The sequence below is a fragment of the Leguminivora glycinivorella genome, chromosome 8 (genome assembly GCF_023078275.1).
Source record: "Leguminivora glycinivorella isolate SPB_JAAS2020 chromosome 8, LegGlyc_1.1, whole genome shotgun sequence".
Taxonomy (NCBI): Eukaryota; Metazoa; Arthropoda; class Insecta; order Lepidoptera; family Tortricidae; genus Leguminivora; species Leguminivora glycinivorella.
This window is the reverse complement of record NC_062978.1, coordinates 7,759,508-7,777,155: the sequence shown is the minus strand read 5'-3', so window position 1 is coordinate 7,777,155 and position 17,648 is coordinate 7,759,508. Positions and strand designations below refer to the sequence as shown.

At 39.3% G+C, this 17,648-nt stretch overlaps 1 long non-coding RNA gene across 1 annotated transcript; it reads left to right on the top strand.

The window, feature by feature from the left end:
• Nucleotides 1-11,149: 11,149 nt before the first annotated feature.
• On the top strand, nt 11,150-13,774 carry LOC125228823. The gene is made up of 3 exons (XR_007177326.1): nt 11,150-11,193; nt 11,637-11,779; nt 12,512-13,774. It is a non-coding gene; the product is annotated as an uncharacterized LOC125228823 (long non-coding RNA).
• The last annotated feature ends 3,874 nt before the right edge of the window (nt 13,775-17,648 follow it).

Sequence of the window (17,648 nt, the reverse complement as noted above, 5' to 3'; positions counted from 1 at the left end):
AATATTTCGTCATCACCCAGCAGCAGATGGTTGCTCAAGACAGAATGGCGTGAAAGAATCTTGTGGGGGCTCTGCACCTCTGGGGTGTCCTTAGGATAGGCAACATAATATATGACTACTACTTTACTTTAATTCCCTCTTCTAAATATTTTATATGTACAAATAAAGGCCTTCTAACACATGTCCCTCATTGACTAAGTTATTTATGATTCAAAAATTAAAGAAAAAGAGAAAACCGAGACAAGATTCATGGTTAAATACAGCATTATCAAGTTGTTGGTGAAAGCCAACTATATTGCGACATGTCCTTATTCTCATAAGTAACAATAACAACCAACCTGTCTGGCCTAGTCGGTAATACTCTTTATAATACTGTGTCGGTAGTAACTTAGACTGCTAAGCCACAGTCCTGGGTTTGAATCCTGGTAAGGGCATTTATTTGTGTGATAAGCACAGATATTTGTTCCTGAGTCTTGGATGTCTTCCAAGTGTATAAGAGTTGTATATAAGTACCTACACTACAACACAAGCCTTCTTGAGCTTATCATGGGACTCAGTGAGTCTGAGTAAGAATGTCCTATATTTATTTTTTAGATCTGGCTGTCCCCGACTTGTGCAATAAGGTTGAAAATAAGGTTGCTTTTAATGATATTGAAAGCCATTTAATCATAAAGTAGTCAGTATATTTAGAACTTTTAAAAGAGATGTTAGAGATGCAATCCTTTATACAAATAAAACTAAAATATATTTAATAAAATAATTAGAATTTATATAGATCCTGTGGTTGAACAATGATGGTACTGAATTTGAAGTCTTCTGTTTGTGATGGTTCTACCTGATTATTACAAATATACTCTTGCCAGGGGAGGCTCACTCAACTTTTCTTTCATACATTCCGGCAGCCGCAAGTCCTGGCTTAGAGTTTGATGACCGTCTCCCTGCACAATAGAACTCAAAGTTGCATGCAGTCCGTTGACAGGTTGATGACAGTGCAGAGCCTTCTGTACTTGTACTTTTATAATTATGTGCTCTTGCTTCTGTCTCAGAACTTGCTTCCTTCAAATGATGGGAGGATCCACTGCAAAATAGAAAAGGTAGATTAACTAACAATAAATAATTATTATATTATTAGACCTGTGGCCCGTCTTTCGAGAAACGGGCCCCTGGTATTTAGCAATATAAACAATTCATACTAAAAGAAAGAATATGGTTTATACTTACATAAGGTTTTCTTTGGTGGACAAACAGGTGTTTCTTTAGCTTTCCAGAATGGTGAATTTACCAATACTGAAACAAGTCTTCTTCTTGTTCTTTGATTCTTTCCACTTCATGTAGGGCTAGGGTCGGCTATCCTAATTCTACGGCGCCAGGACGCTCTGTTCTGGGTTGTCGGGTCGGGCAGGTTTTCCTCTCAGGACATCAAAGAGAATTTATAGGCCGGCAACAGACAGTCATAAAAATGCATAATCTTAGAAAAGATTTGTATGCAAACTGACAATTCAAACTGACACTGACAGATCTGTATAATCACTACATTTTGAGTTACGTTTTGATCCACATAAAATTTCATAATATATTTTAAAAATTATTTTTGTGTCATTAATAATTGTTGTAGAAAGAATATACATTTAAAGTGAATCGATACTAAATACAATGTGATGGTAAAATATGCACTTTAAATACTTTTTAACATTCTAGAGTGTAAAATCTGAAAATGAGTTATATGGTTTCACATATTCCGTCAATCGAAACGAAACGTCAAGGAGTTTTTGTTATGCTGACAGCACTGTAACGTAATTATAGCACGACCAGTGTTGTCAGTTCAGAGATTTTTCTACGATTTGCGGAGAATTTGAGCCTCTGGCGGAGATCAGATACAATCGGAGAATTTCGGAGATTATGAAAAGGTCTCTAATTTTTTGAACTTAAACCGCTCGGTAAACCTGAATGCATGAATTAAAGATATCAAAATATTCTCAATGTTCTGTACATTTCTGATATAAAAGCGTTAAGTAATTAAAAGTATTAATTCACTATAAACATTTTTTTTTGTTTAAAGACGGTCAACCAAATCTCGGCAGTAAAAAAGCCGGCAAATTAGAAAAATGTATCCTAAACATTGAAGTTGGATGAACGGAATCATCGAGGAGCCATAACACTTAACATTGACCGTCTCGAAAGCCTGCTGGCGTCCACCGTCTGAAAAATTCATAATCTGAATTTGGATTTGTATGACAGATCTAGTGCACAGATTTCCATACAATTCGCAACTTTCCGTGTTATTTTTTAATATTATGTTTTTTTTTCAGATCGATCTGACAGATTGCGAATAATCTGAATTTTCATTGCACTCGATCTGATTTCATTTTTTATACTACGTCTGTGGCAAACAAGCATACGGTCCGCCTGATGGAAAGTGGTTACCGTAACCTATGGATGCCTGCAACTCAAAGAGTGTCACATGCGCGTTGCCACCCCATTAGAAACTTGTACACTCCCCTTTGCTGTGTTAAGTATAAGTACACAGCAAAAAGGAGTGCACAAGTTCAAAGGAGGGTTTGGGTTGCCAACGACTCAAAGGACAATAGACGGAACAAATTATTTCCTTAAGTCCTCCCGTCGTCAGCACCCCGCACCCTCGTTGAGCTCTGGGAGCCTTACTCACCGGCAGGAACACAACACTATGAGTAGGGTCTAGTGCTATTTGGCTGCGGTCTTCTGTAAGGCGGAGGTACTTCCCCAGTTGGGCTCTGCTCTAGATTCGAGCGAGACGATATCCGTGTGCCCTACCACAGAAAGCGGAATATCATTCGCTATGCCCTACCTCCTAGCGATAATATTATGATTTTTTAAGATTATGAAATGAAGACTGTATGCATAACTGACAGTTCAAACGTACACTGACAGATTTGTCAGTGTCAGCATACAAATCTTTTTTCAGATTATGATTTTTTCAGACTGTCTCTTTCAGACTCTGTTGCCGTTCTTAGTGCCCTTAGTGGATGCCAGGCTTAAGGCGGAATCGAACTGTGTCGAATCGAGTTCTCATATGCGATTCGACGCGTCGCTGATGGACGCTGTTTAATAAGAAATGCAGATGAGAGATCGCTCACGAAGCAACGCAACTTTTCATACAAATACGTAAGTTGCCGAGCAACTTCGACGACCGTGGGCGAGCTGCGCACCCTTAACAGATATGTTGTAAATAAAAATAAAAACTAGTTTTTTAAAGGTGCGCGGGGCCCGAGGGCCCCGCGGTGTTCTTTTGTGCTTTGCTTTATTGTTTTTTGCTTTGCTTTATGTTTTTTTGCTTTGCTTGTTTGATTTATTGCTTTGCTTGTTTGCTTTTTTGCTTTAGCCTTTGCGTGCTTGGGAGCACTCTCTGCCCGCAGCTCGGCCTACGGCCTCGCGTGCTTGGGAGCCTGTCAGACACGCTCCAGGCCTTCGGCCCTCCGCGTAGTTATAGTGGGCGTTGTAGGGAAGTTGGAGCTTAAACACGACCCAATAGTAAAAGTGTCTTCAGCCTGCGGCCTCCGGCCCGTCGTTTCGCTTCTCTAAGCCGGTCCGCCAGAGAGCCGATCAGGGACGCTCCGGGCCTTCGGCCCTACGCGGAGCTCGACCTTCGGCCTTCGCTGGGTTTCGTTTCGAAGCTGCTCGTCGGGCCTTCGGTCCGCCGCGTCGCTTTTTAGACACTTTGATTATCGTTCTGCTTGGGAGCACAGTCGGTACGCAGCTCGGCCTGCGGCCTTCGCGTGCTTGGGAGCACTCTGCCCGCAGCTCGGCCTGCGGCCTTCGCGTGCTTGGAAGCCTCTCAGGCACGCTCCGGGCCTTCGGTCCTCCGCGTAGTTACTGTGAGAGTTGTAGGTAAGTTGGAGCTTAAACACGACCCAATAGTAAAAGTGTCTTGAGAAGCTCACGACGGGCCTGCGGCCTGCGGCCTCCGGCCCGTCGTTTCGCTTCTCTAAGACACTTTTACTATTGGGTCGTGTTTAAACTCCAACTTCCCGGTCCGCCGGCGAGCCGGTCAGGGACGCTCCGGGCCTTCGGCCCTACGCGGAGCTCGGCCTTCGGCCTTCGCTGGGTTTCGAAGCTTCGCTTATTTAGATACTTTTTGTTATTGTTTTCTTGGGAGCACAGTCTGCACGCAGCTCGGCCTGCGGCCTTCGCGTACTTGGGAGCCTGTCAGACACTAGTTACTGTGGGGATTGTAAGATTTGTAGGGAAGTTGGACCTCCGGCCCGCCGCGCCGCTTTTTAGACACCTTTACTTATATTTTCTTGCTTGAGTTGCTTGGGAGCACTGTCTGTACGCAGCTCGGAACTTGGACCGGAGCAATGACCGTCGGGCTGTAGAACGCTCCCTCAGGCTGGTAGGGAAATTTGACTTTGTCCCCTCTCGCCGTCGTTTTTGACTTTTCCAAAAATTTTTTTTCTCATTTCTATTTTTGGCCCCCGTTCTTACCAAGTCCCAAACTTGAACGCGCTCGGACAGAAAATAAAAAAAAAATATTTCAAAGTCAGCCATTTTGAAATTTTGTAAATGCCATTCGATGGACCTCAGATAATTGTACAACATTAGTTCAAGCACATTTAACCTTTTTTATACCGTTACGGAGCTATGGGGATTTAAAAAAAAAACCTCCATACAAACTGGTAGGGAAATTTGACTTTGTCCCCTCTCGCCACCGTTTTTGACTTTTCCAAATTTTTTTTTCTCAATTCTATTTTTGGCCCCCGTTTTTACCACGTGCCAAATTTGAACGCGCTCGGACCGAAAATAAAAATAAAAAATTTCAAAGTCGGCCATTTTGAAATTTTATAAATGCCATTCGATGGACCTCAGATAAGTGTACAACATTAGTTCAAGAACTTTTAACCTTTTCCCTACCGTTACGGAGCTATGGGGATTAAAAAAAAAGACCTCCATACAAATTTCAATTGGCCTTCAAAGGGCGCCATTTTGAATTTTTCAAAATTTTCTTTTTGTATACTAATCTTAGGGCAGCTGTCCACCCGTGTGCAAAATTTCAGCGCGCTCGGACCATTTTGAAATTAAAAAAAAAAAAGTCGGCCATTTTGTTTTTTTTTTAATGCCATTCGATGGACCTCGGGTGACTGTATAACATTTGTTTGAGCACTTTTCACTTTTTTGTACCGTTACGGAGCTATAGAAATTAAAAGAAAAACCTGCATTCAAATTTCAATTGGCCCTCAAAGGCCGCCATTTTGAATTTTTCAAAATTTTCTTTTTGAATACTAATCTTGGGGCGACCTTCCACCCGTGTGCTAAATCTCAGCGCGGTAGGACCATTTTGAAATTTTTCAAAAAAAAAAGTCGGCCATTTTGAATTTTTTTTAATGCAACTTTTTTATACTCGGATACCTGTATGACATTTGGTCGAGCACCCCCCGGCTATCTCTTACGGTTTAAAAGTTGCCATACAAAATAAAAGTGGCCAGTTTTCCCACATTTGAGCATTTTTCAATTTTTTTTTATTTCATTCGAATCAAGGCCGCTTGGAGATTCTATGACCAAAATTTGAGCTCTCTACGACAAACTTGAAAAATCGTCAAAAAAAAAAGTCGGCCATTTTGAAAAAAAAAATGGCGGCGTCAAAAACTGCCCAGGGTTCTCTATGACATTTCGTCGAACACTCCCCGGCTAACTCCAGCCGTTTGGCCAGGCCGTCCAACATTTTTTTACCCGGAACCGGTAGACCGACGGTCTGATCTATCCGGGGTCGCAGGACCAACCTCTATACGACAACACCAAACACTGCCACCTGCAAAAACTCCCTCTGCCCATTTTTTGAAAAATGTCAGTCGGGTTGTAGCTTTATATTATATAGAAAATAGAAATTCAGCTCTGTAGGTGACGCATTCATAGCACAGGCACTAGTTTTCATGTAAAACCAATTAAACTTGAACTCATTATTTTTATGACTTAGATACTACAGTGACAGCTTAAAAAAACTACTTGCTAGAAATCTGCCTATTCAGCTGCACGTATTAATTAAGGCACACCACGCCACAGTGTGGAAAAAAAAGGTTTTTATGCAACCTTTTTTTTGTATGCAACCTGTCAGTTCAATCTGAAAATTCTGTCAGTATGAGCTGACAGGTTGGATGCAAATCTTTTTTAAGATTATGAATTTCTCAGACTGTCTATGGCGTGCCTAAGACTAGGGAATGCAATAACCGACCAAATTTCATAACCGGTTACAATTTTTTATTATGTGAAGAATAACATTTGTACCCATAGGAACTTGAAAATATTATAGAGAATAGAGAATTTATTTGCATACCTCATTCATTCTGTACACCCATGGGCCCACATACATATGTACATACATGGACCCTGATACGGGTGTAGCAAAGTGTAAATGTGTCACTTATTAATATAAATATCTGGGTGACCGAGCTTCGCTCGGTTCTGTTTCGTATCATTGACATGTGTCGCCATCTAGTTCAAACAGCCTTAACAACACAACTACTCCACACGAGATTGCGCGCGTTTCGCCACTAAAACTCAAATAGTGTATTTTTCTATTCATTTTAGCCTTGACCTGTGTCGCCATCTAGTGTTTGCAATAAATAGTACTTACATCGACCGAAAGAATTCTGTCTTAACAGTACAACTACTGCACATGAGATGGCGCGCGAAGAAAAACGCATGAAAACTCGAAAATTCGCGTTTTCCGGGACCTAAGGATAAGTTAGACCGATTTTTCACCCCAAAAACCCCCACATAACAAATTTCAGCGAAATCGTTAGAGCGGTTTCCGAGATCGTCAGTATAAATAAATATACAAGAATTGCTCGTTTAAAAGTATAAGATTGTATTATATTCCATGTACGGGCAGAAAGTTTCAATTTCTAACTAAATGTAATGTACTCGTATAGCCTTCCCATCAGTTGCTCATACCAAGCGGCAAGCGCCCCAGTCTTATAAGATGTGCTTGAATTTGATATAATTATTATTGTTGCACAGCTCAGCACATAATATGTGCAGTGCAGTGCATTCCAACTTTCATTATCATTTAATATGTTATCTTTTATTCGAGATACCGTTAGTACAAACTCCGTGTTAAAAAAAATTGAATAAATATGAAAAAATTAAAAGTATCAAAACTATTTGTCAGTTATTTCTTAATTGCATTGCATGCATATTTTACGTAAATGAATACTTCTTTAAATATACTTACTAATAAATGAGACTAATTACTAGGAAATCAAATCAAAATAGGCAATTTCGTATTAAATACCACACAAATAAATGAAATAAATACCTCGTTCTCAAAGTATTGCTTTTATACAATTTTGTTTTATTATTATCGCCGGTGACTTTAATTTAAACAAATTTCAGAAATCTCCAAATTACGAAAGGCTAACTAATACTATGCTTGAACTTAATCTCCAACAAATCATAGACGTACCCACTAGATCTACCATTAATACTGCAACCTGTATAGACCTCATATTTTCTAATTATACAAATTACAACGTACATATAGAGGACTATGGTCTCTCTGACCATAAAAGCCTAATATATACATTCAAACAACATAGTGAAACTACATCTAATAATACATACACCTATAAAAGGATTTTTGACACAGAAAACATAGCTAAATTTAAAACAGCTCTAAACCAAATAGAATGGAAAAACATTCTAGTCCAAAGCTACAACATAAACGCAAATTATAATATATTTCATTACCACATACTTCAACTGTTGAATAAAATATTTCCACGAAAAAATGTTAAAAGTAATACTAAAAAGAACAAACTTTGGCTCACAAAAGGACTAAAAATATCGTGCGCTCACAAACGACTGTTAAAAACTATAGTTAATCACAGCAACGATGTAGTATTAAAAAATCACTATAAATCATATTCTAAAATACTCAAAAAATGCATAACAATTTCAAAACGGCTTAATTATATAGGAGCAATGGAAAAGTCACAAAACAAAACAAAGGCTATGTGGCATATAATTAATAACATAACAGGTAAAAATAGACAAAAACAACACACAAACATAGAATTAATTCACCAGCAATCAAAGATTCAATGTCCCCAATCGATAGCTGATGCATTTAACGACTACTTTACCTCAGTGGGTAAAAGCACGGGACCTATCAATACCCCCATAGGCCGACCAGGCTCCAACCCCTCAGTTAACTCACTATTCCTCCATCCTGTTACCGAACAAGAAGTCCAAAAAATTATTCAGAACCTCCCTAATAAACATAGCAGTGGATACGATGAAATCCCAATCAGTTTGATAAAAGCCTGTAACACCGAATTAACACCACCCATCACGTTTCTCATCAATCAGTCCTTTAATGAATGCTGTTTTCCAGATAAATTAAAAATCGGCAAAGTCAAGCCTATCATAAAAAAAGGTGGGAAAAAATCAGATCTTGCCGATTACAGACCTATAGCAATCTTACCGTCCATATCTAAAATATTTGAAAAGTGCATGGCAGACAGAATGTATAATTTTCTAGAGAAATACCATCTACTAGAAGATAATCAGTTTGGTTTCCGCCGAAAACGTTCAACAACTCTGGCAGTTTACACATATATCCAAAACATATTAGAGTTTCTGAAAGATAAAAATTATGCCATTGGCCTTCTGCTAGATCTGTCTAAAGCTTATGATAGAGTATCCCATCCAATTCTACTTAATAAATTACACGAAATAGGTATTCGAGGTAATGCTAACTCCTGGTTAAAATCATACCTTACTAATAGAAAACAATTCGTACAAATCGAACACTACCATAAGGACTCCGGACAACTCCAAAACATCCATTCTAAATGGCAAACAGTCAATAGTTCCATACCCCAGGGCAGCGTACTGGGATGTATACTCTTCCTTATATACATAAATGACCTGCCTAAAATGACTAACCACAAATGTACAATATTTGCAGACGATATCTCCCTTATATTCAAACACGATAAAAACCAAACTGACCAATACTCACACATAAAGGAAACCTTCTCTGACATCTCAGAATGGCTACAAGACCATAATTTGATTATAAACACAACTAAAACAAAAATTATACAATTTAGACCACACCAAAAACGACCGACTGACTTGACACCACTATCACAAGATTTAAATATAATTGAAGTAACCGAATGTAACTTGCTAGGACTTACCATTGATACCCATTTAGACTGGAAAACGCACATTGCCAAAGTTAAATCAAAATTCTCTTCATTTCTCTACGCTTTCAGTATATTAAAATCAAATACACATACCCAGTGTGCCCTATCTGCTTATTACGCATACGCCCAGTCGTGGCTTAGTTATGGTCTGCTGTTATGGGGCCATAGTAGCGACGCACATGACCTCTTCATAAAGCAAAAGAAATGTATCCGTATATTAGCAAACATTCCACAATCAGACAGTTGCAAAACACACTTCCTGGACCTCCAAATATTGACGCTCCCCTCCTTATACATTCTAGAAACAGCCTCGTTTGTCAAAAACAATTTACACTTGTTTGAATTCAACAAAAGTGCGCGCCGTAAAGATAATCTCATCCTTCCTGAACCAAAACTAGAAATATATAAAAAAGGACCATATTACCGTGCCATAAATATATACAATAAGTTACCTAATGAAATAAAGTCAATACAGAAAAATAATATGTTCGCCAATAAACTCAAATCCGTGTTATTAAAAAAAGCATACTATACAATCGAAGAATTCATGCAGGATGATCTACAACGAAATTAAATACAATTTATAAACTTAGAATGTTATAATATAATAATGTGTGTAGCCAGTGTAGCTATAGCAAATCTAGGAATAAACTAGATATAATTTAGTAAATAACTAATGTATAAGAAATAGCCAATATTGCCACGCCCTACCGGGGTGCCATGCGACCTCCTTCATAATGTAACATCTGTAATGTAATACCATGGTTTGCAATAAATGATATTGATTGATTGATTGATTGATTGTAAGGATTGTAGCGAAAACGAAAAAGTAGTGGTAAAACATTTAAGTTGGTAACCCTGACGCCCCTTGTGACGCCACGAACAGCCGCACGCACACCAGTCCGCCATCTTTCTTACCTTTTTGATTGTTGACTTCATGACTTGTAAATTTTGTAATTAGTTTTTGCCGACGTCCACCGTGCCGTTTTTTAAGTAATTTTTGGTATTTTACAAATTGTGTTACTTTAGTGGACACGTGGAGACATGGACGCTGACTGTTGGAAGAATTCGTCAATTCAGACTGGCGCAAAGAGCTATCAGGGGTCGATGCCAGGAATTTCATTGCGAGACAGAATTCGAAATGAGGATATTCGCCAACGCAATAAAGTTACCGACATTGCAAAAAGGATTAACTCAAGTGGGAATGGACCGGCTATATTTTTCGCAGAGATGACGATCAATGGGGTCGCCTAGTATTGCTGTGGAGACCTAGCCTGGGTGGCCGAGGTGGCGGGAAACCACGAGCAGATGGTCGGATGACATCAAAAAAGGGCAGGGCCCACCTGGCACAGAACCGTCACATATAGAACGGAGTGGAAACCCACGGAATGCAGACCAGGATTATATAGTAAGTATTTTGTTTCTTAAGTTTTGTATGGATTCTTTGAATGAAATGAGTTCTATCGAGTTAACTGCACTTTGCGTTAGGCGTCCATGTGTTTTATTCTTAGTGCCAGGCAGGCAAGCATGGGATGGCCTAGTGTTTTATCATTTATCGCACGACCATGCTTGCCTGCCAGTTCTGGTTATTTATTGATTTAGGTCGAGTTTGTTTGTTTGGTTTAGTTTTTAGTTATTTAAAAAATAAAATGCCCTAGGTATGCTGATCTAGGCCTAATCAAGCCAGCAGCAGCGGGACATGTTGCCCGCTCTAACGTTATCCTGTTAATAAGATTATATGAGATAGATAAGATAAAATAAATTTTATGGTATGAGGAGAAAACCATTCAAATCTAATTGAAACTAACTACTTCTACTTGTGTAAATATATTAATGATGCTGATTTATTCAACTAATTTTATATTTTCAGCTTTAGGTATGAGTTTGTTACTTTTGCTCATAATAACATGGAGTATGTCACAGCTGCTCCACGGGCTGCATTGAGGGGCAACAGGAGCGAAAAAGTTAAAATGGAAAGGAGCTCCCCCTTTCAATTAGGGAATCTTAGGTAATATACTATTGTTCTTTATTTGCATACCATATAATTTTACAATATGTACATATTTGGACCCTGAAAAGGGTATAGCAAAAATCTCTTACTAGTTTGTGTTATTAACTAGATTTATAGTATAAAAATTGAGGTTCCACTCTCAACTGTTTCCTCCTCTAAAACTTAATCAATCAGGATGAAATTTGAGGATTTGAATAATAATGAAATAATCTGTGTCGTACCATTTTTTTTTTTGGCTAATTGTTGACCCATTTTGACTATCCTACGACAGTCCGACACATATATAAATGATAATAAATATAATAATCTGTGTTGAAAAAACCAGGGAGGAAATAGTCGAGAGCTTTTGTATGGAGAATTAACCCCTGCTGTAGTAAATCGCCCGTTTCTGCTGAAGTAATTATGGATTGAATAACACTGACTCTCTTTTCTCTTTTTAGGATATGCTAAGGCAAACAGAAGGAGGCAAGGAACGGGACGGGACTGCATCAATTGCTGTCTGGAACCAATCTTGTGGGATGACTTCTGGACAGGGAAAAAACAATTTCATCATCTACCCTAATACTGACGAATGTTCTAAAACGTAAGTACTTATGAACCTTTCATAAAGGGCAATGTCCATCTTTTATTACAAGCTTTTATTCAACTTGCCTTGTTAGTGTGTTAGTTTGGGTCAAAACGTAGAAGCTAAATTTGACCCACTTCCCGGTTTCCGATTGAGCTGAAATTTTGCATGCATATGTAAATCATGTGACAATGCAATATTATGGTATCAAGGCGCTAATCTGATGATGGAGCAGAAAGGTGGTCATAGGAACTTTGTTATGAAACGTCGTATCCCCATTGAGTAAAAGGGGTTTTTAGAAACATCTCGGAGAGCAGTAGACAACTGTTGAAAGAAAGGTACAGTCGGCGATAAAAAAGCTTGTGCCAAAAATGACGTTTTTGCAAAAGACTTATTCATATGCGTTTAGTACAAATTGATTTAAAATACTCTAAGAACAAATTAAATTATTTTCATAGAAAATATTTTAACTTGAACTTGTGGAGGTCGAACCATACTGTTCTACCTCAGGGATGGCAGAGGGCGCCACGAGCCTTCGGGAATGTTATATACTTGGAAATTTCGACCCTTGCCTTCGTGCACCGATGGCCGAGTGGTTCAGGCATTCGCCCGGTAAGCGGAGTACGCTGGTTCGATTCCAGCTCGGAACACTGGAGGCCTTGGTCACTTTTTCTTTGTATATGACATTTATTTAATGTTGATTTAAGATAATATATCTAAAGGTTTCCTAACATTTTATAAATTTTACAGGTGCTGTAAGGCAGACATTTCCAAATGTAACGGAGGAAAGTTTCGAGACATGTAATGGTTTCAACACGCTGCTGAGACCCAACTCAAGAGACGTCAGTTTGTACTGTTTAGTCCATTCTCTATTGGGCATGCTTGTATTGAGAGGTATATATATTGGAGTACAGACATGGTGTTTGGTATGAGTATTATATACATCCTCTTGAGTCAAATAGGACCGGTAGCCACTTTGAACTCCGTGTCCGAAAGGGTCAAAGTATGGAGCTCCCGGTACTCAGAAAAAAAATTCTGGCCTATTAGTTTTGAACTTTCGAGTCAAGTTTGGTGTCATTTTTATGTAAACTATTCGTTTCGTTTTTAAATTGAAGAAGATTAAAAATCACAGTAATATTATAAAGGCAAAAGTTTGTGAGCATACTGTGTTTGTTACTTCCTCACGCCACGCCCAAGTGCCTTAACAAATATTATTTATAAAATTAAGTATGGAGGAAGTACGATATACCCTAAGTTAACACGTCACTTCTTCTTGATCGTGGGTAACACTCGGGGCGCAGTATAATGATTATTAAAAATCTTTATGCTGTCCCCTATGCTGCGATGGCGATCGTTGCAGTACTTTCAATATTTTTTTTACATCAAATATTAGAATCATCAAAGATTACTAATAAAATAGGCTTTTTAGAAATATTTTTTAAAAATCATGATTAGTATAAAAATACGGAAATATGAGGATTTGTTTGCATTTCGTGGCTACTAAAAATTCATTTAAATTATTAAATATTGTGCTATATTTTGCTATGGAACCCTAAAAAAGTAGTTACATAAAAATGACACTAAAATTGACTCAAAAGCTCAAACTAATCGGCCAGAATTTTTTTCTGAGCAGCAGGAGCTCCATACTTTGACCCCCTCTCCCCCCTTCGGACACGGAGTTCAAAGTGGCTACCGGTCTTGTTTGACTCGGGAGGACGTGTATAATACCCATACTAAACGCCAATGCTCTACTCAAAAATTCACCTTTTCCCAATAGAGAACGGACTGTGTTAGACAGTGCATGTTGTTACACGGTAAATTTTTCTAGAAGACCAAATTTATAAGTTCCTTAGTTATTCTATTTTTAACTAAATAAGTTCTTGTACTATAAGCAGTGATCGGAATAGGCAGAGTAGATATATTTATTTTTAAACGAAATGACTTCCTTGCGATAGTATTTTTTCAGTACAGATGGTGTTTTTTTTACGCACTAGTGCGAGAAGTGGTTCATTATACGCCAGCCGGCGTATCATGCTTCCAATTTTATCACTTATCCACGTGGATAAAGCATCCGTCACGCTTTAGCAAGTATGTCAGTGTGAGAGTGACAGATGTCTTATCCACGTGGATAAGTGATAAAATTGGCAGCATGATACCCCGGCAGGTCGAAACTTCGGAGGCTCATCTGTACTGAAAAACGTCGTACGATACACGTGCGAAAAGGAAATTCGTAACTCGTGTCGATTTAAAACACTCCCTTCGGTCGTGTTTTAATTTATCGCTACTCGTTTCGAACTTCCTTTTTTACGCACTTGTATCGTAATATACTATTTTGCCATATTGGAATCTTTCGCTTGCTCGAGTATCAATATTGGCACGTGCAGTTAAACAATAACTTTGCCCCCTTGTAAAACAATTAACTATTTTTTCAGTACAGATGGTGGTTTTTTTACGCACTAGTGCGAGAAGTGGTTCATTATATGCCAGGTCGAAACTTCGGACTCCGAAGTTTCGTTCGGAGGCTCATCTGTACTGAAAAACGTCGTAAGATACAAGTGCGAAAAGGAAATTCGTAACTCGTGTCGATTTAAAACACTCCCTTCGGTCGTGTTTTAATTTATCGCCACTCGTTTCGATCTTCCTTTTTTACGCACTTGTATCATAATATACTATTTTAACAGCCTATATTGTGTCCCACAGCTGGGCAAAGGCCTCCCCTAGCACACTCAACGAAGCCTACCTCCTAATTCGTGTATAAGCGAATTTTGGTATAATTGTAGGGAATGGTGTCTTAATCCACATTCTCAAAGTACTCGGGGGTTTGGGTGGAGATAACGGGTAGAGGGGGGGTGGAAAAAGTCCCTTTTTTTTTTAGTTTTTCGTGAATACTTCTTAAACTGTGCCACGTAGCAAAAAATGTTTCAAGACACAAGTAATCTTCAGAAAATTCTCTACAAAAAAAATATGTTCACTTTTTATCTGGGATCATGAAATATGGAGAGGAAAAGATGGACAGAGAAGATTTTTTTTTATAATGCAAGTGTGAATGTTTTTACATTGTGCGTAACTCGGGAAGTATGAATATTACTAACTCGACTCTTTAAATCGCTCCAGCAAGCCAACTTACTCTCGTTAGTACAATGTACTATTATTGTCCGTCTTTTCCCCTCCATACCACCATTACCACCCCGACCCAAGAGTACTTTGAGTATGTGAATTAAGACACCATTCTCTACAACTCGCTTATACACGAATTATTTCCCCCGACAGGCAGTTAAAAGTTGGGCGTGCTACCCTGTTTTCCGCCACTCGTCACGGTTTTTAAATTTCTTTCACGGTTTTTATTTATCTGTTTAAAAGTTAGTGGACATTAGTTTAACAACGTTTTTTTTGATATTTTATTTTCGAGTTAGGTCAGTTTGCAGTGTATTTTGACCTATTTAGAAATTAGAACTATATTAATTACGGTAGGTTCCCGGGACGTTAGTTACGCAAAAAAAAGTAAGGAAGGAAGTCTACTTTTTATATGTTCTACCAAGTGTAGGTAAATGTACTCTGCCTATTCCGATCACTGACTATAAAGCTTATTAAAACTCCATCGAGACTAGACTTCAATCATTTGTAAGAATTAACTTAATTGCGATTATAATAGAGTTTATACTAATAACATTCACCAGGATAATGTGTCATATTTTTATCAAAATGTGCGTGTGTACTGACAAAAATCTTTTTCAGTACAGATGGTGTTTTTATACGCACTAGTGCGAGAAGTGGTTCATTGTATGTCAGGTCGAAACTTCGGATGGCCATCTGTACTGAAAAACGTCGCACGATACACGTGCCAAAAGGAAATTCGTAACTCGTGTCGATTTAAAATACTCCCTTCGGTCGTGTTTTAATTTATCGCCACTCGTTTCGAACTTCCTTTTTTACGCACTTGTATCGTAATGTACTATTCTGCGTGTGTTATTTTCTCACCCCCGTGAATTTCGGCAGACTTTTTTGTAAGCAAAGGAGGAGCAGCTTATAAGTAGTATAAAAAGCTATTCGCTAGGTGCATGACTGGTGCTGTTCTCAATTTGTGGGCTTTTCCATATTAAATTAAATTCTATGGTTTAAAGTTAGTTTCAATCCAACGGCCGCTGCTGGCATTGATGTTGGACATGCCCATGATGACGTGTATTTATAACAATCAGCGCCACTCTGTCACGCACGTTGCCAATACTTATTAGGTTATTACGATTTAATAAGCTTGTAATCGTCACTTTTGTGATATAAGCATGTAACGATCAAAGTTTTCCTTCCCTTGTCACATCCCATAACAATTTAATTTTTATTATTATTCTCAGTATTTATTTTCTTTCTTAGGTTAGGTGTTTTACAATATGTAAGTATATAAAAATAAAATATAAAAACATTTACAAAACAATATACAATAAAAACATATAAACATATTATAAAAAACCTAACCTAGGGTGCCGCCAGCAGCGGGGCAGGGCCCAAGCTGCCGGTGGTTAGGGCCGCAGAGAGAGGAACCGTCGAACTATCCGTGTTCTGTCCAAGATCACCGCCTTCTGCATCTGGCCCTTGATCCAGCCTCCTAGCGAGAGTCTCTTAAGATGTTGGTCGAGACTCTTCGCTATGAGACCGTTCGCTGAAACGACTATCGGAACAATGATCGTTGAATCAACATCCCACATGGCGGTTATCTCGTGAGCCAAGTCTAGGTACTTACTGGACTTGTCCTTCTCGGCTTTGACGAGATTCTCATCATGGGGGATGGTGATGTCAACGAGCACGGCCCGGCGTTGCGGTCGATCTATTATCACAATGTCAGGCTTATTGGCTACTATAGTCCTGTCAGTGATAATAGATCGATCCCAATAGAGCGTGGCACGACCATTTTCGAGAACTGGCGCAGGTAAGTACTTGTAGTACGGTACTTCGCGGTTCACAAGGCCGTATTGAAGAGCAAGTTGCTGGTGAATAATCCTGGCTACGAGATTATGTTTGTGCAAGTACTCGCCGTTAGCAAGATGAGAACAACCGGAAATGATATGCCTGAGTGACTCTCCGGGACGGCGGCGTGCCCGACAAATGTCGACCGTACCGTCCTTCAGGATATATTTCCGGTAGTTGTTCGTCATCATAACTTCGTTCGCAATTGCACAGGCAAAACCCTCGGTTTCTCCGAAGAGGTCCCCGAATCGTAACCAGTTCACCGATGCGAGCAGATTCGGGATCGGGTCCCGTGAGGGCCTTGTAGAATCGCCCGTGTAGCTGCTTTCTCTCCCATACCGCCTTGCGGTCCGCAGTACTTAGTACCACAGGTTTGCGCCAGTTCTCTTTCGCCAAGGAGAGCGGCGTGAGGTTTCCGTTTACTGCCACCACATCACGATGCATCCCGCACTCGTTGTTAAGGAAGTAATCCCTGAGATTGTACACCTCACGGTTGTGGAGATCTTTGGCGTTTAGGAAGCCTCGACCTCCGCACTTCCGTGGGATGTACAATCTCATAACAGACGAGCGCGGGTGTAACATACGGTGTGTGATAAGCACTATAAGCAGTGAGCGGACCCTCTGATCCAGGGCGTCCAGCTCAGTCTGTGTCCACCTTAGTATGCCAAAGGAGTAAGTGAGTAGAGGCATTACTCAGGCGTTAAAGGCGCGCACTTTGTTTCCTCCTGACAAAAGACTGTTAAGGACTTTTGTGAGCTGACTGAAAAAGCGCTCCTTCACCGACTGTCTAATGCCAAAATCCTCAATACCCAACGACTGTGACATACCAAGGTACTTATAGGTTTCTGATTCAGAGATAGATATGAACGACATCGTCTCAGAAAATTGTAAATTTTCTGAATTTACAACCTCTCCTTTTTTATTAGTA